This window comes from Anopheles aquasalis, chromosome 2, assembly GCF_943734665.1.
Source record: "Anopheles aquasalis chromosome 2, idAnoAquaMG_Q_19, whole genome shotgun sequence".
Classification (NCBI taxonomy): Eukaryota; Metazoa; Arthropoda; class Insecta; order Diptera; family Culicidae; genus Anopheles; species Anopheles aquasalis.
The window spans coordinates 25220001-25245903 of NC_064877.1; the positions used below are offsets into that span (position 1 = coordinate 25220001).

General features: G+C 46.6%; 1 protein-coding gene across 6 annotated transcripts in view; it reads left to right on the forward strand.

Moving 5' to 3' along the window:
• Positions 1–25903, forward strand: part of LOC126569542 (uncharacterized) — a 147743-nt gene that overhangs the window by 82448 nt on the left and 39392 nt on the right. The gene's annotated exons all lie outside the window — the stretch shown is intronic.

The window sequence follows — 25903 nt, forward strand, 5'->3', positions numbered from 1 at the left end:
CGGAAAGGGTCGCCTTCTCCAATTCCAGAGAGATCTGTCCGATGCGATAGCCCGCCGTAACCCCAAATCCGCCTGTGCCTTGAATTGGTTCAAAAATGGTCGTCGGTTTCGGGTAAGGGAGGGCAAATTAATAGAGCCGTCCATTATCGGCACCATTTAGCTAGTCATCCGGCGATCCGATACCGAACCGATATGGAATGGAAAATTAAAACCTCGTCTCGACCCTGAAGCAGCTCGTCCGGAACGAGAATTAAACGATTTGTCACGTACAGTGGAAGAGAGCGGAAACTGTCGGCCAGCCTTCGTTAAGGGTCGTTAGCCACAGGACCAGTTAAAGAGGGGAAGGAGAACCTCTCTGGTCAACCGCCTGTGGGTGGGCTATCTGAAATGATACAACTTTGCTCTTCTTGTCTGCTAATTTCAACGAGGATAGATTTTCATCCTTTGCCAATTTAAACGTTTCAACAATCACAAAAAAAAAAACATTCACTAACAAACTGTCTGCTGGTTTCTGGTGCTCACATATCTGTTTCCGGCGCAACATTCTCAAAGTTAAACGGACGAACCGATTCGATTGAGTTGTAACAAAGTAAACGCGAATGCCCGCGAGAGCGAAATGCGAGAGGGAAAGTTTTTCATTTGCATTCCCCATCGGCTGCGGACCGGTCGCAATCTCCATTTCATTCACTTACCCTCCATTCGCTTGTGTGCATACCGTTCAGTTGAAAAAGGAAAATGTCTCAATTGTTGTGCTGTACTGATACTTCTGATGTTGGTGGTGCTGCTGCTGCTGTACTACAGGGGAGAGCGGAATTTCCCTTCCCTTGACAGACCTTGCCTTGCGACTGCGACTGATGCCTCCGGTACATTCACGAGGCAACACATACACGAGGTGCCTTCCCTATCACAAGCACGATGCTATATGCGAGCGCTCGCGCCCGTCAAGTGAAACTTGCAACAAAACTCAATTTATGAAACTCTTTCAATTTAATTTTCCTTCCATCTGATGGCATGGCATGGCGATGTGGCAAGAATGTGGCCATCTTCTGCACACGAAGCTAAGATGTTTTTCCTCTACTTGTGGATCGCTTTAAATGGTTCGGCCGGGTGAAGGCGGTGAATGGAATCGTTTAGTTGGTTCATATGGCTGAGAAAAACCTGCTCTGTAACTACCATCCGGAGCCAGTGTGGTGGTGAAGCTGTAAAATGTATATTTTCGGGGGTTAAATCGGTTAATGGATTCCCTTTGTGGTTCTACCAATACCTCACATCAAAAGCTAAGCATAGTTGCGTATTTTCGTATCAACCAGCATGCTGCATAAAGAAAGAAAAAGTATGTTAACCGCTCGATCGATTCTCGAGCAAAACTCCTGCCAGCTTCAGGTGCCCAGTGTGCAGTGAATGCTAGAAATTCAATTTGCGCATGACGCGATACCCGCTAGTACCGTTTGTCTAAGCCAAACCATTTCATTTGCTCACCCAAGGTGCACCTTGGTGAAGATGGGTCTCCTCTCCTGGGTACAGAAGACTGGCCGGGTTGCACATGTTGCTCGGTGTAATTGAAAAACATAAAATTTATTACCCAACCCGTGTGCCGTGTCGTGGTCTGCAAGTCGAACGGGCATCTTGCATCACGTGCAGCTCTGAAGGCGTTGCTCACGAGTGTTGCTGGTCCAGGGGAGTGAGGACACAGATCCTGCAATGTCTAAAGGACGTCAATCTATTTGGAATTTGTATGAGTTGCATGAGTGAAGGGAAAAGTTGATTGCTATTCTTTGACAACGGGATTAGAACGCTTCGATGATATCCATATTTGTACACCAACAAGTGTTGTGCTCAGTGGAACTGTTTCAAACTCCAACTTGTACTCCGATAATCCAACGTCAATTTCCCTCCCACATCGATGTCCTTAGTGCCTTATCTCCAGTGTTCTGCGTGAAGCATAATTGCCTTAGATACGAACATCGAACATGTCAAGTGGTGTACGGCCACACATGTTACAAGGGAAAATGAAAATCCTTTTGTACGCTTATCACGAAACCGACAGGCCGGCTCTTGCTGATACTGCGGAGATCTTCTAAAAGATATAGCGGTGGTGGGAGGGAAGGAGAAACCATTCCGTGGTAAGGAACCGTTCAACCCACGAACGTGCGTCAAGCGGTCGCGGACCGTGTTCGTTCGCGCTTGACAATCAATTTGCTGTTGCGCTAATAGCACAAATATGACGAGCAATTTTCTGCTCAAGTAGCTAGGATAATGCGAAGAGAGAGTTCCTCCGACCCTGCGTTCTTCCTCTCCCTCGGTGTGCCATTCCCTTGGGTGTTTCCGGACAGATCCGCAGATTTCTATCGGTGTTTCCTTTAGCAAGCGCAGCCGCTCACGGTGCCTTCAACCGAATCGTCCTTTCGGTGGTACGCTGGTTCGTCGATTTCGTGTTCGAGAGCATCGATCTAAAGCTCGGTCTGTGTGTTTAGGGAATTTTTGTCAAGCTACTCCATGCCTTGATGCTGACCTTGTCGTTGACTGTTTTGTTGAATTGTGTTAAGATGTAGCTAACGTTTTTGACATTGAATTGGTGGGTTTTTTGTTGTTCATATCGTTGTAAAATGTATCAAACCATACATAATTATCTTTCCTATGTGTATCCAAAACCACATTTTCGAACACATGGCATGTGGTATTCGAAAGTCCAGAATATTTGAAAATAATGTAGCTATTAAGAAGATCATATCCATTACTGTCATAACTTGTTCTACCCAACGAATAAAGATCGGACAAGATTTTTTTTATAAAAGCTATTTATTCAATCTAATAATCATAATGTCATTATCAGGCATCGCTGAATGAATACTGGATTGGCTACCATTTCATTAATAGATAAATTATGTGCGTTCAAGTGTAGATCATATCACCCCGTGTGGCTTACCATTGCAATCGATTTGATATTGAAAACGATACTGCAATTGCTTGTGCTCTCTCATTTACCACATTGCTAACGGACACCAAAATTATAAACCACTAAATCCACTGTATTGCCGCACATTAGTGGTAGATTGGTTCAGTGAACTAGAATCAATTAGCGGTAACCTATTTGCTAACCATAAATACCGATGTCGTTATTTTGTCATTTATAGTTATTGCTTTTTTGTTGCATTACACAATCCTGCTGCATGGTTTCAAGGCTTATTAACATCATAGTTTCCAAGAGTATACCAAGACTAAAATCCGAGGGATGTCATTCACTTGAATTAATTTCTATTGAGCTCTCGAACCATATTCAATCTGGAGAAAAACTAACTACAACCAACTACTGTTGTCAGAAAGTGACCTAAGCGTCTGCTCGTTACACAAATGGATGCCATCAGCAGGCGAACGGGTGGAAATGGTTGTGGAAAGGTTTAGGTCAAACACCTTCTCTGGTACGCTGCCGATGCCAGATGGGATGTCCGAAGAATGTGCCCGCTGGTACAACTGCTACTAATTAAGGCAGATGTCACTTTGGGTGATGGGTTCGGTGATCGGTCACGTCGGAATGCTATGCGAGCGAGCAGGGATTACACGTACAACCATGTTGCATTGTTGTGTACGATTCGGTTGTGATTGTGCAACTGGAATGCTCGACCAGCCTGCTACTGGAATGCTCTGGAAGCCGGCAGACGGAGAAGCCAACTTGTGGTTTGACCGGAACCTCGGGTCCGGTAAGCGAGTGTACCGGCCACTCCCTGAAGCCATCTTAATTGGGTTTTACTGGGATGTTAAGGTATGTTCTAGTGCGAAAAGTAATGAAACATTCGTCAACTGATCATGTGGTTTATAAATGTTACTGCAATAACATTCAATTGTGTGATTTTTATTATTTGATTTGATTACTTAAAAGCCAATTAATATTGAAAAATGTATCTGCTCCGTCTATAAACATAGTATACGACTGCTTAAGCTTTTCATCGGGAAATCTGTTCCAAATTACAGTCCCTTTCTAATGAGCTGAGATTAGTTCTATGATTGCCTCTAGATGACGAGTGATTTTATTGAAAGCACCACCAGTCTCCAGCAACATCTTCTTCTCGACTCTTCGATGTGTTCCGAGGGTTCGCATCAGCTGCACTACTCTCCTTTCCACCGAATCTACACCGCTCACTGCTAATTCCCGCCGTCGCTTTCACGGCGAAGTGCTTCGTTCAAGCATAAAAACAATCTGCTCTGACACTTGCCCACTGTTTCCACCGTGGTGTCCCAGTTCCCAGAGATGGAAACTCCTCGAACTAAACCCCACTCCAGGGAGCGTCTCCCGGGACAGGTAATTCAATTGGCACTAATCGCACACGAAGAAGACATGACCATTCCCCCCGTTGCTTGTATGTAGTGGATTCTACGAAAGGACCACCGGATTCGTGTCTGTGTTTGTGAGTCTGAACACTCTCATTCCTTTGCGTTCCGTCACTCCTTACATACTTGTTACCGTAGAAGCTGATTTGAAGTGTAACTGCTTCATCTTATCATCCGATCTGAGCACTCGAGGTGAAGGGCTAGAGGGAGGTGAGGTGGATGCTGGAAGAAAATCTCATAAGTCCTTGTGCTTTCCCCTAGCCGCAGCAGCAGGAGCCCTAGCACTAGCAGTAAATGTGCAGCAAGTGGACGACGTGTATAGTTTTACGATAATGACTGAATTTTACGATCACGACCATCCGCTCCTCGCTGGTCGGAGCCGGTCGGTGAATGGCCAGGTTCATCTCTGCCAGGCGCTCTTCATCAGGGACCGTGCCGCATGTACGAGACGCAGAATGATGTTGAAATCCTTGGTTCTCACTCACTCACCCGGGGAAGCAAGATAATAAAGTCAAGCGGTGCTCAACCGGAAACCACCCTCCGGAACCAGATGCGACCAGATTCGACTGGTGGACGAGCTGGCGGCAGCATTTGCACTCCGTTTTGTGGAATGGATTACAGTCGGATCGGTGTTCCGGGTTCCGGGACGCTTCAAGCGTTCGAATACGATGCCCGAGTGGCACTTGCGTGGAAAAAACCTTCTCCAAAGAATTAGTATTCACTTTTGTGCCCAATTCCAATCATGAACAAGCGTCTCGTGTCGTCTCGTTCCTACAAGGATCCTTCCGCATGTGAAACCCTCGTAGGTAGCGACTTAAGAGAGGTTGTGATGGTGTCTGGGCACGCTGATTGGATCATGTCATCGATGAAAGAGAACAAGGAGGAAAAAAAGGGAATGGACCCAACCCAACACAAGCTAGATGTGCGACGAGCTGTTAATTCGTGTTTCTGACAAATTGCCCTCCGCCTCTCTCCCGTGGAGCTTTCGGATAGGTTTCGGAATGTCTCCACATCCGCAAGCACTTGAAGTCACTTTTATAGTTCCTCACATCCACATGTTTTGGTCCACCACCCGCAAAAGTGGGGTCGTCTACCACCAACCACCGGCATGTCCGACGTAGCGCGTCTTCAGCAGCACCGGTTGATGCACGATAACGGGATGGGACACGGGATGGACGTAGATCGGTTGCTTAACGATGACCTTCTTGAACAGAGGGCTCGGTAGGGCACCGGCACACCCAATCAGGGCACTCACGATGGCCACGATGAGCTGCAATATAGGGGAATAAGGTAGAATAAGCGGGAAAGCCAAATTAAATTGTCAAATCTGACGATTCATCTCCGGTATCATCTACTCCGGCTACCCGAAGTCACTTACCACACGGAACAGCATCATTTTGAGTTGGAAGACGAAGTGTGGTTAACGTGTGACAGCTTCAAGTGCTCGGTGAGTTGAAGTGTTTGGTTGAATGTCTCAATGCTAACTGGTGAAGAACTGTTCCGGAGAAGCTGGTATTTATAGTCCATGTTAAGAACTTTATCGCAACATCGAGTTGAGTGAACCGAGAGCGTAAGTTAAGAACTGTGTCATTGCGAAAAAACTCACGGGCTGCGGTAAGCAATGGTAAGTGTTTCGAAAGACGATATGTAAAGCATCACCATCGGTGGTTAGCTGTTCCACTAGTTAAGGTCAGGTTTATCAAATTACTATCCTCGAGCACGCGTAGACGCAGCGTGTTGAAAGGGTTTCTCAGGGACGGGCCTCTAAAGAAATGGTGTTCGAGCACTACTTCAAAAGATAAATGTCTGATCGTTGATGGATGACTCTTTTCACTTCGCTTAATAGTCAATCAGCAAGTTTTCATCCACCCAGTTCCCAGTGCCGCTTCTTTTCGAGAAAACTTCCTCCATTGCTCTCCTGGCACTTCGTTTTGCTCTGCAGCCGCTCAGGCGATTGGGGGCAGGATAGCTAACTTGGTCGCTGATAGTATAACAACTACGACTACCTGCGGTTCTACGTTCGAATCCCTTCGCACCTCCGCTACTCATTCGCAAATGCCTATGAATGAATGTCGTACAGTGTAACAACTGGCATCGTAAAGTTTTCAATTGAATCCATTTCAACTCGCTGTCAGAGAGAGAGAGAGAGAAGTGGGAGATCGGGAGAAGGAGAAGAGTTGTGCCGGAGAAAGGACTCCGATGCCAGTTTGCTCTCCCGGTAGCGTACGAAGTGGAAGTGTGCTGGTTGCTGCACGAAGCGCGATAAACGGTGCGGGAGCAAGATAATTGAATTAATTTTCATTTGAATAGAGAAAAGGTGCCGACAATAGTTTCAAGAAGTATCCCGAAGACGCCCATCTTTCGATGATTGAATAGCACCAATGCTTCTCCATTCCAAGAGTCTATCAAAGGCCTACCAGCCAGCGGCGCAATGAATACCAATTCTATAAAGTCAAATCTAAAGTTGGCATGGAGTTCAAATTGAAACATTTGCAAATCGGGCTGACGTATCGCTCGTAACAATAGAGTGATGAATACCGTAAAGCATAAAGCTCGCACCTCAGTGGAGCGCGTACATCGAGCTCGTGTAAGAATGATATGCTGAGTATGAGGCATGGTGATTACAATTTAATACAGAAAGATAAACATTACTCGATCCAGTGTGATGTTTGCTGGAGAGTATCCATTCATCATATCGTACCGAATAATTACCATTCCACCACAGTCCGTACCACCATACAGCCAGCTAAGCCAGATCGTCGATACCATGGTACGGCAACCAGGGGCATCCATTCATCACTGCAGCTCGAGCAATAATGGTTGCAGTAACTTCCTGGTAATCATCGCTTCAAATCCGGATTAAATTCTTATACCACTATGCGCCTGCCTTCACTGAGTGCGAGAGGTGATGTTGCGCAAAATCGGTTACAAGTCGACTCGGCCCCGGGACCAATCCATTACGATACTCGAAAAGTTTAATATCCAAATGGGAAGTCAACGTCGCAGTCCGCGGGGGGGAGGGAGGCTTATTACATATGATCCGACAGTGCCAGTACTCGAAACAATGGCAAACAATGGTGGTTGGTTCAGCAAATCCCTCGAATATTTCATTGTTACATGTTAGTCTAGCATGCAGTTGCAATTCGAACGGACGGATAGGAGTTGCGATTTTCCGGATTGAAAGCGCACCGCGGTAGCAATGTTTCCTGACACTGTTGCAAGTTATTGTTTAAAGTTGATGAATGGTACTTGAACAACAGCTTTTCTCTTTCTGTTTCCACGTTAAACATGTGGATTTATGAGAATGATTACAAACCATTTATTTCGAACGATTTCATGCGTATGATTCGAAGTATCTTTGATCTTTTTAATTTTTTATCAATGTACGTAGCAATTTAAATGTTTGGAATGGTAATCAAAGCATGATTTTCAAATATTACAATGTACTATATTCAATTAATTAAAAAATTGAAGAATTATAACATTCGTCAATTTACCGCAGAATGTTTCGAAAGGAAGTATTTGCGACACTATTTAGTCGCTTAACTGGATGGTAATGATCATGCTTTAGTATCATAAAAAAGAATCTTCCACTTAATTAAAGCGTCTCGTCATTTAATATAAACCATTTCCACCCATATAGTGAGCTACACCCAAATTAAAAACATAAAACTTAACCGCCAGATAGACACCAGATGGTTGTTTGGTGGAACTGGTCTGCCTAAAATGTTCCCAAAAAAAGGGTCAATCTAAGCCATTTGAATTCTATGCTTCTCATAAATAATGATCCAATGACGGTGGCGGTTATCGATTTTCTTTCTCTGCCTCTCTCTCTGGAGGAACAAAAAAAAATACGCAAGATGGGTCGTTTTAGAAATTGTCCTTTTGCCACCCTCTTTTGATCTCATCTCCTCCCCCCGGGAACGATCGCTAGCGAATATTATTAATAATCTTAGCGGCAGTGAATCAAACCCTTTCCCCGTGGAAAAGGCTGGCCGGACTGGAAAGGTTAAAGCGATCGATGATCGAAAGAAGACAGAAAAAATATGGCCCCCACCATCAGCCAAACTTTATTCATTTAGCAGCTGCCATCTTTTCCAATCCATCATCAATCCAGCCAGTCCGTGCGTGCGTGCAAACTGTGGGTCTCTCTCCTCCTTCCAAGGCTAGATCCATAAAATTGGTCCTAAAATTAGCAAAATCGATAACCAAAACAAAAAAAAGGGGAAAAATCAAGCGGATAGACCAACCGGATAGGCCCCCATCACACATACACGCTCGCACGCACTTGGTGATGCCCGGGCCGTTCCGCAGCGGCTGAAAAACTGAAATTGAAAAGGTCCACCGTCGCTCATCCTCATCGCCGGAATCTGTAATGGCGTACTTCCGTTGATTAAACCATCCATTCCAGCCATTGCTATGTTGCGCCCACCTCTCTCTCCGGTTCTCTCTGTTTTTTTCCTTCCACCAATGGGCCACGAACAGTCGGAGGCACGATCCGGTGCACGGTGGGTGACGACAAAACGGCAAACGGCTCGCAGCTCGGCAGCATCCGTTGCTCTCCAGCCTTTGGCCATGGTTGTGGCTGGCTGGAAAAACCTCAAAAAAGGGCGTACGGGCCACGATTGCAAAATCATTGGAGATGAATTTTTCAATCCACTCGATCCGCACGATTCCGGGGGCCCTCCAGACGATGGCCAGCTAGGAGCTAGCCACCGGCAGTCCAATGAAAGGTCCAACGGTTCGATTTTGTAATTAGATTTTGATCAGCCTCATGTAAATTTAATGAGATTACGTGATGGCGGTCCGTCCTTTCGGTGTTTTTCGTCCGGAGGGGGCTGATTCTTGGATTATTTCGACTTTCGTCCGGTGGCCAGTCTTATCGGATCGGAATCCAACAAGAGCAACCGGGAAACGGCGACGACCCATTTTTTTTTGTTGGCGACAAAGAAGAATAAATAAAACAAAAAAAAGAGAAATACACACGCCCGGTCTGGAGACAAAGATCGGGCGGAAAAGAGGTCGGCTAATCGTGCACACGTCGACGTGGGGCAACGGTTCATTCGTGAGATTAGGCTAACCACGGGCCACACCGAGACGCTATGCGTGGTTGTGTTTGAACTTTGACCGGAAATTTGCCACCGTGAGCAACGTTCCAGCGCTTTGTTGCTGCTAATGAAATTCAAACATTTCCAATTAATTAATTTTCTCTCTCTCTCTCTCTCTCTCTCTCTCGGTGCCAACCGAGTTGGTGGTCGATCGGTTGTCGGTGGACGAAAAACGAGAGGCCACAAGACGTTCACCGACACTTTGGCAGAAAAAAAACCTTCAAACAATCCACCAGCGATTGAATATCTTAACGCTGGTCAGCTAGTTGACCGACACGGAACGGAGCTGCCAACCGATGGATGTCAATTAGGGGATGACATGAAGGAAATGATCTCGCGCTCCACCCTAGTGACCACAGGCACTTTATTCGCCCCCGGGAGCGATACAAGATGATGAGCTAATCTTGTTAGTGGAGACGATTAATCTGATTTAATATAGTTTTTTTGTAGAAGATTATAAGAGGGCAGGGGTCTCAAACTCATATTAGCATGCGCGCCGCAGCTTAAAGTATCAAGCAGTTCGCGGGCTATTTCATCACATAATTGGGCTTTATTAAATTTGCTTTTGCACAACCGGTACCCGTGTTCGTGGCCAGAGAGGTAAAGGCAATTGCAAAACTGGTCACCGCGCCGTGAAAAAGAAATGATGTAGCTTCGTTGTCGAAATCCGATGATGGAGGCGCCAGGTAACCGGTAAAATAGTATACTCTCAGGGGTTTGTAATAGAAATTTTAATGGCTAAATAACTCGATGATCTCGAACTGCATTACGGACTGATTCTTGAAATGCTAAAAAATGTTTTTTCATTTAATTTTTCGAACACTACTGTCATTCCAAATATATCATCAATCTTCTATTCCAACATTTGCATAGAATAAAATTACAAAGAACCTACAATAAATGATCAAATTTAAGATCCATATACACCATGGAGGTGGCCGCGACAAAAAAATGACGATCCCTGTCCCACAGCGACAGGAAATGATGACGATACGGGATGGAATCCCCATGAAATGGACAGAAGCAATGTTGAAGCCGTTTCCTACATTGTCCTACGTTGGGAAACATTTGTTTGCACCATTTTGTGACGGTTTCTGAGCGACCAGCGAACCCCGTTTGTAACTGAGAACCCATACAGCACCCGTTAGTCGTCAGCTGGCAACATCTGGCAGTCGTTTAATTAGGTCTCGCGGTGAAGAGCGAAACTTGTGGCCAAGATGTTGCCCGGGTACCCTACACCAGATTCCACGCACCTGCGGCAGGTAGAGCACGCTAACAGACGGAACCTGTGCGCTCCAAGGCAAGTTCGCAGGCAAGTCAATAGCAGCGAATACATTGTAGAACCTTCGTTACAACCTCCCAGAACCCCTCGACAACCCCCCGGTACCAATGGCGTTCGGTTTGTTTCACTAATTGTGCCTTCCGACAGCCCGTTTTCGGTTGACAACTAATTAATAGCGACCGATCGGAAACAATGGTGGCTGTAGGAAGTGACTGAAAGACCAAAATGAAGCCATGAGGCAGGTGGGGGGATGGAAAGCACACACTCGTCCTGCCGGGGGTTAGAGCCTTCATCATTGTCGCTCTCCATTACCGGAGCGCTTATCGGCAGCCTCGCAGGCAACTCTAAATTTTCGCCACCAGTTGGGCGGGGGGGGGGGGGGGGCGAGTTGAGTCTGTTTGGGTGCAGTGGACGTGAAAATGCAATAAATTAGCTGCAGCTGCCTGCAGTTATCACACAACCAACCACCGACCAGCCACCTCGGGGAAGGGGCGTGTGTCTGGGTTTATGTTGTTTATGATATCTACATGAGAGCAGTGAAGGGAAGGGAAACAAATTCTGTGTTCGTGTTGGCACATTCAATGCACACACCACTGCCACCACCACCATCGCCATCATCATCACCGTCATCATCGTCTGTCGTCTAATTCGGCACCGGAATGCTGGAACTGTTCCCAGTCATCAGACGTGAGACGCGTCATTCGCGCGCTTTGAATGTCATTTACGCCAGCTCTGGCTAATGCATCCAGGCGAAGCCTTGGGCCGCCCAGCAACTCCAGCATGGTGGCCATTATGCTGGGCCGGTGAATCGCCTTCCGGCCAGACACGACACGATGGTCCGGTCGGGCCGGAAAATGGATGGATGGCTGAAGTAGAGCCCGTACCCGATTGTTCGGTGAAAATGGACTCACTTTTCGCCACTCGCCACTGATTGCCGCCGAGCGAATGGTCTTGAATTGCTGTGTGGGCGATTATGTGCGATCATTGAACCGAACCGCACAGTGGGATGCTGGTGACTTTTTCATAACATTTTAGCGTTTGTTATGGTTTTCGATTTTACGTAGCTCAGCAAAAAGGAATATGTTTCTTCTAGGGGATTGAATTTGAATCACTTTACTTTATTGTACTGCACCTGCTCTCAGAGCTCCAAATGTTAGCAAACTTGTCTCAATGTGCGACCGACGTTGGATGCTTGAATCTTTCATCTGGTCTACGATGGGCAGACGGTCTCCAACGAGGAACACTCTTGTTGCAAAAGATAAGCAACAATGAAAGAGAGCGAGCCAGGAAGGAAGAGAATCAAAGAGAAGCATTAAGGCTACAGAAAACGGGCAAATTATCAACTGACAGTCGTTGGCATCAACAGCAAAACAGAAACGCTCAGCCGCGCTGGAACAATACTCAACAGAGAGCATAAACACTGCAGCGCCACAGATTGGTGGTTTGACTTGCGCGCCGAGCAAACGTATTCGACGTTCGTTGACCTCGAAGCGTCTACTTTCTTGGGATCATCGTCACATCATGCTTGGAACAGTGCTCGGAACGTAAGCTCTACACTAGAATAAGACACCTTTAGTATTCGGCGACAACTCTGATAACTTTGATGTTGAAGATCAAAAACGTACTACAGCGCAACATAACCTCACAAAATGGTGAATCTTTATTGATAGAAAAAAAAACCTGGCTTTCTATTAGCATATTCACTTCAACAAGACATATTTGCAGCCAACTTTAATGCCTCAAAGTTGTCTCTTTGCTCGTACGCCCGTTACGCGGTGACACGGAAGCTGGGTGCTAATTGCTGGTAGCCGGTTGGTGGTCTGGTCACCATCACCATCATCCCAAAGCCGGCGGTCCACAGTTAGCCGGCGAGAATCGGAACGGGGCGCGTGACGACCACGGGCTGTATCACCTTCTGCACCACCACGGGACGACGGTACACCACCGGAGTTCTATAAGCCCTTCCAGGGAGAAAAACAAAACGAACGAAAACAGTTCATATAGTGACGCGACACTTTGACCACTCACAATTTTGGGGTGCAACCACATGGGTTATGAGTCTGCTTACACGGGCTGAGCGATGATGGGACGTACACCGCCGGCCACAATGACACCTGCTGCACCAGGTCTTCGGTTGTACTGGGCGTTGGTGTCATCTGCACAGTACAGCAGGACAACTAGCGTCACTAGTAGAGCGACACACTTTGCCATCTCGACGGTCGGTTGGTTGGGTTTCGACTTTTCACTCAAATCAACCGGAAAAACACCGGAAATCGGAACGGGGATAAGGCACGTACGACGACGACGACGACGACGACGAACGTTCGATGCGATGTGACCGCACGCTAACCGGTGCAGCGCGAGTGATGGGCTACCGTGAAGAACGTCCCGGCATTTATAGCCAGTAGCCACCTCAAAAACCACTAATTGATTGCCTATTAGCACCCCGTCGGTCGTTGGTCGGCCGCTCACATCGATTTGCATTGGCACATTGGGGTGTTAACGTGGGTGACACATCATCATCGCGCATCGCCCGGTGTGTTGTTTGTTCGGTTGAGAAATTGCCATTAAACGCCATGACGCCAGAAGCTGTAATTCCTTTTCTGCGGGAATCACACAGTCGCGGGCGCTCTGTCAACACCGGATGTCTGAGGTCGGCCACACGCGCGATACAAGGATTTTGGGCGTTATGGCGCAGCATCGTTGGCCATGGCTGGTTCGGCGTACGGTACAATCCGTTCGTCGATGGAATTATGCGCAGGAAATTAAAACCGCAACAATCTATGAAGCTTCCTTGCCAGCTGAGCTTTCAACAAACGCTACACGCTCTCTGCCAGGGGGTGATAACGGCCGTTTCTGCATTCTCGAATGGTGCATGCCTTCAACGCTCAGAGGATGATGAGAAGTCATCGTCCTGACAGCGGAACGTGTCCTCGTGTCGTCCGTTGCTCTGGTGTCGTCACGCACCTCTTGTGGTTCTGGCTGTTTGGGGTGGCCGCCGTCAGTCGAGTGAGAATCGATGAGCAGGAATCGAAGCTGGTTGTTCAATCAAAACGTGACCATTTTGACCGTAGGTTGGATTAAATGAAAAGCCGGGGAAACGGAGCTCGAATGGTGGTGGAACTCAATTCCGTTCTTATGATGGCGAAGAACGAACTGATATGCATCAGCATTGATGCTTTGTAGAAATAACCACTGCTTATCTGTAATTTTATTCCAGATTTTAATCACTTATTACTTGTACAAAGTGACACTAATGTACAATACTATTTACTAATGTTTCCTCTTTACTGTTTCATTCCAGGTAAGTTCCATCGTTCCTTCCGTTGGCATCCCTTGACTCCACGTGGGTATTGGAATGTATCAGATATATTTTTAAAATATTCCTTTCAACTTTACCCGTACCACAATATGACGTGTCATGTTGAGCTACTATTCAAAAAACTTATTGAATTCAATATTATTTGTAAAGCTCTCTTGGATGGAATGTGACATCCGGCTGCGCAGAGTAACATGAGAATCGTTGTCCCTAGCACCATAGGTTAATCCATCCAGCCTTTCTGCCAAGTGGTATGTCCGCTTCTTGCAACAAACAACACAAAGTACCGGTGCGCAATGGCACAACAAGGAAGCAGCTTCACGATTAGCAACGCAAAGACCGGTTCGATTCGGTTTTCTAGGAACATCTTGAAGGGACAGAGAGTGAAGGTAATGCTATCCATCAATCAATGCCAATATCGCAAGATAGGCAGACACCGAGTAGCTGAAAGCCAACCTGGCGGTGCTACATCACGTACGTGCGTGCCGGTGAGAGAGAGAGAGTGAGATAGAGAGGGCGTATGTTACGCTCTTTGATTGGCTGACGACAGCGAGACAGCAATAAATGGATCTATCGGTCTCGTTGGCCAGTACTTCCCTTGGGGTACTACTTCCCCATTTCACTGTCGAGGATCGTCTCCGGTCCAGGGAAGACGGGAACCGAACGGCAGGGACAATGGCGTTGACAGTACCTCAATCGCCTCCGATTGCGATCGATGGCACTGCGGCAGAAATCAATAAAATCAGTCCCTTCGGCGGAGGGGGGGATTAGCTATTGTTGTGTCAGGGAACAGAGCGCCTGGACCGGAGTCACCGGAGTCGTTTACTGGAGTAGTTCTAGTTAAACAAAACATAGCTGGAGGGCTAAATATTTGATTGCACCGTACAATGCATCCTTCATCCCCTGCCTTCTGGCCTCTCCTTGGACTGTGAATTCATGTAGTGTGTTGTGCATGTAAGCAGGACAAGAGAATGGACGATGGAGGCGCCAGTTGCACGGTTGCTTACAAAAGCCTGTCGTCCATCGGGGATTAGTAGCTGTCCAATGGCAAACAAGTAAATAGTTTGGAAAAATGTAATCGTTTGGATCACACGCCGATGCCGAGTTCGAGATGAGTATGTGTTGCAGTTGGATCAATACAGGCCAGTGAACGGAAGTATCAAGTGAAGTGAAGTTTGCACAGGCAAACAGGACGTTCTGTAATCCCCAGCATCAGTAAATGTTGTCATTTGACTATCAACCATGGCTTGAATAGAATGTGATTGTTTGGAAATCAAGCGAAGTGATCCAACATCCATTGGTATTCTTGATGCTTAATGCTCCGTCGGATTACAGTGTCTAAGAGAACGTACGAAAGAATACATTAGCATTATTACATCATAATTACATCCTATTTGATTGCACAAGAACATAACGTACAAGTTTTGAATACAAAAAGAAGTTTAATATCAAGAAAACAATATTTTCCAATTATGTTGTATCAAGAGGACGCAAACGATGAAATTGCCACACTATCACTCGATCCATTTAATATGTTTTCCAATATATCAAATAAAGGAAAAAGCTGATGCATCATTTCTAGGGCACCCTTCCTTTTCCTCTCCAACTCGCTCGCTCTCGCTCTATTCTACGACGAGCATCAGCGATAGTGTTCTATTGCTTTTCGCAACCGTGGCAGCATTGTTTCAGCTATATCTTCATCAATAACCCACCCGTCAGTGTAGCGCTTGGTTCAAACCCGAAAAAAGGGATCCATTTTTGGGTTCTTCGGTTCCCCTTAACCGTAAGTCAACTAATGCTGCGGCAGGCAAGACGCCTCACTTGTTGACTTAGGATCATCGTAGCAGCGAAAGTGCTGCCAGAGAGCTTTCACAATTTACTCTCGCTGTGGCTAAGGACGAAGGACGGTTGCTTTCGTAGTGTCTCTAGTGTGTCTATCAGCAGCCTTCGGACATGATTGATTAAGTTTGTATGCTCATAAAATGGAGATACGATATGGCGCACAGTGTAAATCAAGCGTGGCCGGGATGCAAAATATGCTTTCATTATGTAGCAGAACAAACAGGGAAAGGTTTGTTTTATTGTTCTATCGGGGCACCGCTTACGGTTTCCACTTTTTAAATATTTGATCTTATGTGTTTTGCTTCGGTGTTTCCTGGAAGTGATTCGCAAGGCTTGTGAAAACCACTTCTGTGTAGCCGGTACTGGGGCCCATTCGGCACATCGTAGCCACTTGAGAGTTATTGATTCAGCGGTAAGGTGTGGGAAAGAGCTTCACCATATCATCTGATGCTCACACATAGCTTTAAGTGTCATTCCTGCTGACGCAGGCGTCTTGGTGGAAGCTAAACAAAACATTGATGCATTAACGATGCTCGAAATGTCGTCTCTTCTTGGTGACCAGACAGTATCTATTGTATTTCTAATGAATGACATTAATGTAAAAATGTAACAATTCCGCTCTGCTACTTGTAAATGAAGTGATACATTGTCCATCGCTAGCAGCGGTTGTCCGCAAACGATGTTTACAAACGAGGAGTTCAACATAACAAACTCTTTCCCTCTCAAAAAGGCCCAAACTCAAGGGGCTGGAGTAACAGTTTTCTAAAGCTTGTAAGATTCTTTCCTTGGGAAGGGGTTCGGGCATCCGGTCCCGAAAGTACATCGAAAACTTTCTACTCTGTCTTTTATCTGAACGAACGATAAAGATTCAACCGAGCAGATAGATCCAGCGGTGTTCGCTCTAAATGAGTCTAAACATGGCACAAAGTCGGTGTGAAGTGATTTGATGGTTCAGTGAAAACTTTGCGATAACTTTCCAAACAAGCTCCCGGTTGGTTAACTCACACTTTGTTGCAAACAGTTTTGTAAATGGCCGGTCCGGCTCCGCTTGACCATTCGCCGGTGTCACCGGAGAAATCGTTCCGGAACCGCAAATATGCTTCTAAAGTATTTCAGATTTTTAACCAGAAGTTTAATTCGTTTTCCTTGGAATCTTTGCATTCATCTTGAAACATTATAATTATATTCACCATGAATGCTATTTGTTGATGAGTTGTAATCGGCATAAGGAGCCAAAACCGTAGAACGGATAGAATTCAGTGTTTAAATGTTTTCCTTAACTTGTTCAGTGTTACTTCAAATCCTAAACACATAACAAAACACGTTCCCTCTTTCTTAAATCTTGCTCCTATTGCGGTTAACGCTGTGCAGTTACCTTCAAACATATGTTGACTCTCACCCATCGCTTTATCCAGGAGAACTTTTTTCCCTAGAACAAACTTTTCCATTTTCCCTTTTCCGGTTTTAGAACTCAACGATTGTGGGCCAACGGTTTGTGGTCATTCTAGAGGAGTTGATTCTACTTCTGTTTCAATTCGAGTGTCTACCTTCACCGCAGCCTCAAATCAGAGTGTATCTTTAGTTACTTTTATCCTTCGCTTTAAGCTACCTTCGCTACTTAAGCAAACCTCTAGAAACGGTTGAACCGTGATGAAACCGCAGGGATTGGGTTGTTCTGGCATCGTGATTAACTTTGAGGGGAGTTTTAAAACATTTCCACCACGTTTGCAGCACCAACTGCAGTTCGGTTTGTTTGTAGAGCATCCTGTTTTCCGAACCGCGTATAATTAGGCGTACAATGTTTGATGCGAATTTCTGAAAGTTAACTGCTGCTGAGTGTAGTGGAATGAGCTTGCATTTCAATTTGCAATCAAATAATGAGCTACTCATAGTTTGAAAACTCTACGATTCCTCTTTTGCTACACAAGTGCCTTATAACATACATTTTCATGGTACTTCAGAGACTACACTCTAGCGTAGATTCATGACAATTTGATGGAAAATATGCAATTTTATTCCGCGTTTTTTTTAATAAACTCCACATTCATTTATCTGCCAACAGAAGAGAAAGGATCTTTAGATTAAAACATGCTGAGTGAATTGTGTTAGTTGTTCTGCTTGTAACATATCTATTTCTCAAAAGTTATGGTTCGGTTGTTGCTTTTTTTAATAACTTTACATTAGTCGTCAAGTAAAGCAATGGAAAGAGGATGTGAACGGCAAGTTTATTCGTTTAAATTATTTTACAAAACAAACCACCATTGCCAACCATTACTTGCAAGCAGCAAACTCTTCCTTCCCCGTGGAACGTACCATCCGGTGGCTAGGTAACACTTCAAACGAGTGGTATCGTAGAAACGTTGTAAAGGCGGAACATTTTTACACTCCATTGCAGCAAAAGCATTGACCATTTTTCCAGGAGGTTTTTTTCTTCTTCTCTCGCGTCAGGGATCTGCCAAAGTCATTTTCGTCCTGTTGCTTGCCGCCTACCAACGATCGTACCCGCCACCGCCACGGTACCGGATGGATGAGCGACGCTAGATGGTCCTATTTTTCACTTTCTTGCCATCGTTGGCCAGCGCACAATCTCTGCACGGAAATGTTGCGCACAGAAGTGGAAACCACTTCAAGTTCTCTGGCGGTAAATTATGTTGTGTTAAGTGGCCGAGATTACGCTGCACCGTTACTGCTGCTGCTGCTGCTGCAACTGGGTGCTGCATTTGGTGCACCCGATTGCATTACCTCACTTCGCTTCGAACGAAGACTTTTTGCTTCTGATTTTGTTTCGCTTAGTCATGGTGCCCCAAGCGCTGTTCTGGAGTTTCTTTCCCGGAGCTGGTGGATAAAAAGGTCATGATTTTGCCTTGCGTTTGCTCGTGCAGCCAATCTTTCACGTTTTGACTCAGTAGCACCTTTTTGCACCACGCTCCAGATGAGACGCCTTAACTTTTCTGCTTCGTTTGCTCCTTGCGATGTGCTGGGAGGTTGGTTGCATTACGTCGCGTTCGCAGTTCTTTGAAGTTTGGCGAATTTGCTGTCCATTACTGATTCGTGAATGCGCACTATCATTGCGCTTATTTGATGCTGCTTCGAACGTGACGCAACATTTTCAACTTCACAAACCGTTTGCCACCTGAACCGTCTTCTGTTTTCTGCTCTTTTTCTTTTGTAACCAAGCCATTCCGTGTACTCGAGTCTCTTTAGGGGAATGCGGCATTTTTTATTATCTCTTTTTGCTATCTGCCCTTATCATTTGTTATGTTAGTGTTTCGCTTTTCGTATTGTACGATTGCCTTACGGTGTTGTAAGAAAGACTCTCAGGAGAGAGGACGATGCTTCATTTTGGAGTAGCATTAAATGTTTTTACGTCAGTCAGTACAAGCGAAGTTGTTCAGTCACCGCGCCATAAAACCCTTTTGTAGCGCTTACGGTACCCTTCCAAGGGGACCACAGCAAGTGTGTTGAGCGGATGGTGTCCCAGAGATGGCATTTTTCACACCAAAAGGCCTTTGAGACCATCTTTTTTATTACATTCCCTTATACGGTAGTATATCCTTTTTCCTATCGAGAAGGAAAAGATGTAAAAGTTGGAAGAAATAGAAAGAGATTTTACATTAAAAGTCATACAGAGTAGACTTCATGCAGGAGCTTCCACATGTAGAGCAAGGACTATATGCCTGTCGGTGCTGCATGTAAACGCAGTAAGCATAAACATTTCGTTTGAATGCTAGTACCCCTTTCTTCTCACCACCCTAAACTGTATCGATGCATTACAATCACCACAGCCAAAGCCAAATCCCTAGCCAGTGCCTAAACGAAGACAGCCCGGAAAACAGTCCAGTAAACCTCCGGTGATGATCTGAAATGGCATCAATTTCCAAACTACGTGCCTGGTCAAAGGTCCACGTGCCCTTCACGTGCGATCGGGGAAAAGAAATAAAGCGAGTGGGTAAGGAATTTTCTCTGAAAAATCAACCCAGCATGGCGGAAAAAGGGGCGGCTTTCACCCGGCCCAAACCGGTCAATACCAAATCCCTCAACTCCCTTCGACCATCGTCGGTCACTTGATGTCACCGGTGCCCATGACTACTGTGGGACAAATTGATTTTTCCCTTTTCATTTCAGGTGCCCAGACCACAGCATGGCAGCAGCTTTTAATGGGGCCGGGGCCGGTTCCAGGATTAATGCTGCCGATAATTGAAAAATAAATCGAAAAATGATTGATATTCCTACGAATTTCGAAGGGAGAAGATGAAGGCGCGCTTGTTTGGTGTGCCGGATGTTTGATTGTGCGTGGCCAGGGTCGATTTTTCGGACTTTTTTTTCCTCTGCCGCCCAAAAACAGCTTTCATGCTCGTGCCAGGCATTGTGTGCGGAGTAATGGTGATTGTCGTGTGTGTTCTGAACGGTGAAGGAATATGATGTTGTGGGAACGGTCTATGCTTCGTCTTTTTCACCTTTCAATGTTGTGGAAACATTCTTCAATGGGAAAATGGAGGGCAAACTTCGCCAACATGCTCACTAACTGACGAAGAAAGTAGTCTGCATTCCGCCGTTGCATGAGTAAAAGTTTATTTTATTGAAAAATGGTAATGGCTAATGTTGTGCTGATGAGTGATGTATGCGGATTGTAGATTGAGACATAAAACCAGCCCTTTCCGGGCCATGCCATGCCACGAGCACACGCTACAGGTTTACGCGAACATGAATTTCAACGAGCTGACGCTCACCGAGTGTCGAAGTATGGGACCGGGGGCGCCCTCATTCTTGACCTACAGTTCTTCCATAATTCACGCGGAAGGTTAAGGTATTTCCACTCCATAAAAAGAAACTTTTGTTTTTGTTTTCTTTTTACCTTCTGGTGGAGCGCCAACGTTCATTTCGGATGATGATGATGATGGCACGCCATCAGAACCCGTTCGTTCGTGGCCACCCCTTTCCGCCAGTGGATCCGCTTTTCAAGGATCATTATCGCGGAAGTCAATATCGAACCAACAAACGAACAGCGAATTGCATTTCCTGTCCACTGGCACTGGCTGCGTCACCCTGGGCAACCGGGCACCACACCGAGGGTGTGACGTGCAGCAAGCGAGGCTAATCCTCTGAGCAGGCGAGCCTAAGCCTACTGCCCCCGGTGAGGTAAGGGTCTAGGTACAATGTTCGACCCATCATCAGTAGACCATCAACGGTCGGCCGTTCCAGTGAGCCAGTGAGTTGTTTGTTCCAGTTGCAACGAGCTCCAGGATGCACCAGGCACTAGCACCGAACCACGCACTAGTCGAGGGTGAAAGTGCTCCATCGAGAAGTTCCGATCAGCCATTGGCAGCAGGGCCAGCCACGGCGCCACCCGCCAACGGTGACAGGGACTGTCAAGTGAAATGCATCCACTGCAGTCGCCAGTGCGTTCTGTGGGTGACGGTGTTTGCGCTGTTCTTGAACTCCTTCGGTTACGATCCGTACCGGAGGGATCAGGAACTGGCCGAGCAGCAACTCGGTGGTGCGCAGGACGGTGAAGATGATGACGGTGTGCTGTACCATGGCCTATCGAGCTTCCACGATCCGGAGCAAGAAGCATACGGTGATGAGCAGGAGATCGATATTCAGCCACAGTTTCTCCTCTACGTGCCTCGGATTGTGGCGCTGATTTTGTGCACCATCGCCGTCTTTGTTCGCCGTCCTTCGTTCGATATTATGCAGCGGATCATTTCGTACGGTCACCTGGTGGTGGCTCTGATCTACACATTGCTGCATGCCCCAGATTTCCTTTCCTACGAACTGCGCCTGATCGGTGGTGTATCGGAGGCATTTTGGGCGGCCAAGTGTTATCTGTATTTTCTGCAGATCGCACTGTACTCACCGCCGGCCGGTGAACGGTTACACTATCTGCTCGCTGGAGCACTCGCGATGAGCCTTGGATCGGCCGCGTTGCCACTGTTTGCTGGGCTGAGTGTCACCTACCCACTGGTCAGTCAGTATCTGGTCAATCTGGTCGTTGTGTTGCTACAGATTGTCCTTCTTCAACTGTTGCTGATCTGCTGCACGCACGGCTCGCTGCTGGCACCGAACGTTCGATCATCACAGAGCAAGTTTCGAGCGATGAACCTCACCGTGACGGCGATCGTGATCTTCACCGTAGCGATCGACACGATCCTGATGCAATGGTAGTATGGTAGTGAACTGAGTAGTCTGTGGAACGAATTTATTAGCACCCTTGATGAATTTCAGGTTCTTGACGGACAACTCAACACTCCTGCGGCCCTTTCTGCCACTGCTCACCAACGATATTGATCCGTTAGCCGTGTTCTGGCAGCTGTTCTACGTGGCCATTGCCTTCTCCGGGCTTGGCTTTCTTTTGATCTACCTTCGAACGGCCGATCTCATGGTGGCCGCCTTCGGGATCAACTTTCTCACCGGCACCATCTATCTGTACCTCGAGGAAGAACCGATCCCGGCACGTCTCTGCCTTCCGATGAGTGCGTTCGTCGTCGCGGTCGCACTCGATCAACTGCTAATGCTTGCGAAAAACCGCCGCCAAATGGCACTCATGCTAGGGCTTGGTTTTACCGCGATTAATCTCACCACGTACGCGTTCTTTGCGCTTCTCCTCGTGCTTTGGAGCTCACCCGACGTGACCATCATTGTGGTATGGGCCTGGAATGGTTTCTTCGCCCTGATGCTGGTTGTTCTGAGGAAATGGTTGGACTGTGAGCCACCGCCCATCAAGCAGCCACCCACGGTAGACGAGACAACGGCGTTTACCACACGAATCACAACCATCGCGTAGGAGTTGCGTCGGTTGCCAGTCTGCTACATGGCTTTAATGCCCATTACGGTGCGATAATGCTGGTGGATTATTTGTTTACAAATGGAATGGCATGGAGCTGGCATTGGAAGCGGAGGAAGTTCAGTTCTGTTCAGTGCTCGTCATTACGTCGATGTAATAATGCAAACGGCCGATCAGGACCAACCACCACACAATTGTTGCCCCGTAATGTGCGTGGTCCTTTCGTTCACTCGGTACAATGTGTGATTAGGGACATGTTTATGTTTACAAAATTAATTCCCAAGCATACGAACAATGCAAGAGAGCATCCAGGATGCATAAGCTTCTATTAAAGCGACATGTCAACAAGTCGATAGACGAGTTCTGTTTCGGAGCATGAATCTATTAAACCGCTATTGAGCAATATTATTGATTGTTGATTCCGTTCACTAATTATGAACAATAGCAACAGTGTATACGAGAAATTATTTTCGGTTTTGCTTCCATTATTCCACATAAGCGTTCTCTGTTGGCTTATCATGTTTTAATTCACATTGTGTTTAATTCAGTCAGTTAATTATCCAAAAGTACTCGAATTAGAATAGTCTTCAGCTAGAGTTATTAAATCATATTATAAGTAGAAAACAGCAACGAATGAAAATAACAGCAATAAATACACGAAACCACGTGTATTCATTGTGACTGCCAAGTCCTTTTAAATTTCAATATTTATCTTGTTAGTGATGAGGATCATCGTTAGATTTAAAAAAATTCTAGAACAACTTAGTATAAATGTGTTGATGATTGTTGTAGTTGTTATCGATTTGATTGGCTGATATGTGGTTGTGACTCTCTATCAATGTCTCCTAAGTAATTTCTATTCATCAAATATGCTCTTGCTAATATTTTAACCCCTACGTGGCATGCAAGACGCGAAAGGTTACATTCTACTTGTCGATTAATTTAAAACGAATGCTTTCTCGCCTCATCAGTAAGTCATCGGTGGATAAACGTTCTCATTTAAGAAACAATAAAGAAGAAATTACAAACGGTTTTTGACTGAGAATTTTCTCCCCCCGGTTTTCGTTAATCCCCTGGCCCACATTTTAGCCCCCCAAAAAAACATGACGCAAACAACACGCCGCCATTAATCGTTTATGCTATCGAGCGGGCATGTTTTTTTCCCACGGATACCCACCAAAGCGAGTAAGTCAGCGAAGTCCTCCTTCCATCACTGGTGCCGCCCGTCGGTGCAATTTGCTCTAGAGCCGGGGTTTGAAATTCATGATTCAACGATTTATGCTATCCATCCCGAATCGCACACATGCGGATACACGCAACAAAAGGATTTACACGGGACATTCACATTAAAGTTTAATGCTTTCGCTTACGGAGTAGGACCACGGGGAACGGGGGACAAACCGGCACCGGGTCCGTGTCCTTCCACGTAGTGTGCACATTACACGCTCCGCAAACAAACGCTACTGCCGGGATCGAGCATCCCGAGGCCGCGGTAGCATCCATAAACATGGATGGAAAGTGTTTTGCCCGGTTTTCTCTCCGGTTTGCATACAGATGGCTTTTTTCTTGACTTTGCGGTCGAGCATCCTCTTTTCATCCAGCGTACGTCCCACTGTTTGCTCCACGACGGGACGGACAGAGGGAGCATAGTGACCATGGGGGGGGGGGGGGGGGGTTTTGATTACCGTCATGGCTTGGCTGGTGTCGAGGGTAGAAAGCGGTCCACCTCTTTTTTTCCGCCTAGTTCTATCAACGACTCCTCCGCTCACAGCTACTCTGCGTCGAGGAACGGGATGATGATGAGGCCAAAGGACGAAGCAGAAGCAGGAATACCGAGTGTGAGTGGAGTGGAGCGTAGCGCAAAAACACAGATAAACGAAAATTGGGTCAATTACGGATTACATTTATAGCCATCGTCATCCTTTTCATCGTGTTAAAGGATCGGACCGAATCCCCGGAACGTTGACGGCTGGTTTGCTCGCTCACTAGATGGATGGATAGATGGATGGATGGATGAAATGATGGACGGATGGACACGAAGAAAAAAAACGCAAAAACCTCACGACCGGTCGTTCCACACTCCAACCGCAACTACTACTACCATTTGGGGGGGGGAAGTGGGGTTAAAAAGTATCCTTTTGCGCTGGGTTAACGAGGCACGGATCGAGCCCTAGCGGTCTGACTGTCAGCAGGACCGCCATGACAGACGAACGCGACATGCTGGAGAGGGCGATGGCGAGCGGAACGCGAAACACAGAAAATCACTCCGCCCCAAAACACAATGACTCCATCTGTTTTGCGATTCGGGAATCAAAGAGGGTTGGTGGAGGGAAGGATAAAGGGAAGACATGGCCAACAGCGGCTGAACAGACTGTGCGGTTCACAGCCGCTAAACAGTGCCCGCCCGCAGCTTGGTTCCGTTGCATCACGATGGCCTTTCGCGTCGCTGACGCATTGGTTGAAGCTTTTGCCAACAACGGAACCAACACCACCGGGAGGCATCACGAGGACCTTAAAGTGTCCAGAACCCGAAAAGGGGAAGGCTTTTTTGAATCCAAGGGGCCAGGCGGTGCTGTCCGCTTAGTGCGAGTTCCGCGGGATGAATGTTAAATCCATCATTTTGATTTTCTCCCAAATCATGCGGTGCCAGCGGATGGGAAGAGAATGGGAGAAGGCGAGAGAGGAACTGCGGCAAGGGGGAGACATCGAGTGACAGCCACGGCGTGGAAATGAGGGTTTTTTTTTGTGGGGGACATTCCTTTCGTCAGGTCTTTTTTTTTCTCGTTCGAGTTTTTTATTCCTTCACAGGATCGTCCTTTGGCGCAGGATTACAGGGTCGGATTTGGTCTGCCAACGGGCCCTTCCGCCCTCTCTCGCTCCTCTGCTGGCTTCCATGTCTTTTCCCCGTCGTCGTCGTCGTCGTCCTGGCAGAGAGTTTTGGAATTCCGATCCGCGGAGCTCTTGGCTCTCGGATTCGGTCCTCGATGGCATTATTATTGCTATTTTGAAGAGCGGATTTTAAGCTTAAAAACCACTTTGGGGCTAGCACCATTGCACTCGACAGCTCCGGTCATACGTTGATCCGTTGCCATTCGCCTAAATGGCCCCCGGGGGTCGTGCCAATGCCGATGCCGGAAAGGGAAACCGCGCCCTAGTCAACAGGGATAACAGGTTCGTTTGATCGACAGGATGAGGAGGAGTGGCCAAGGCTTTTTTCGGTGCCTTTTTTTTTTGTTGCTGCG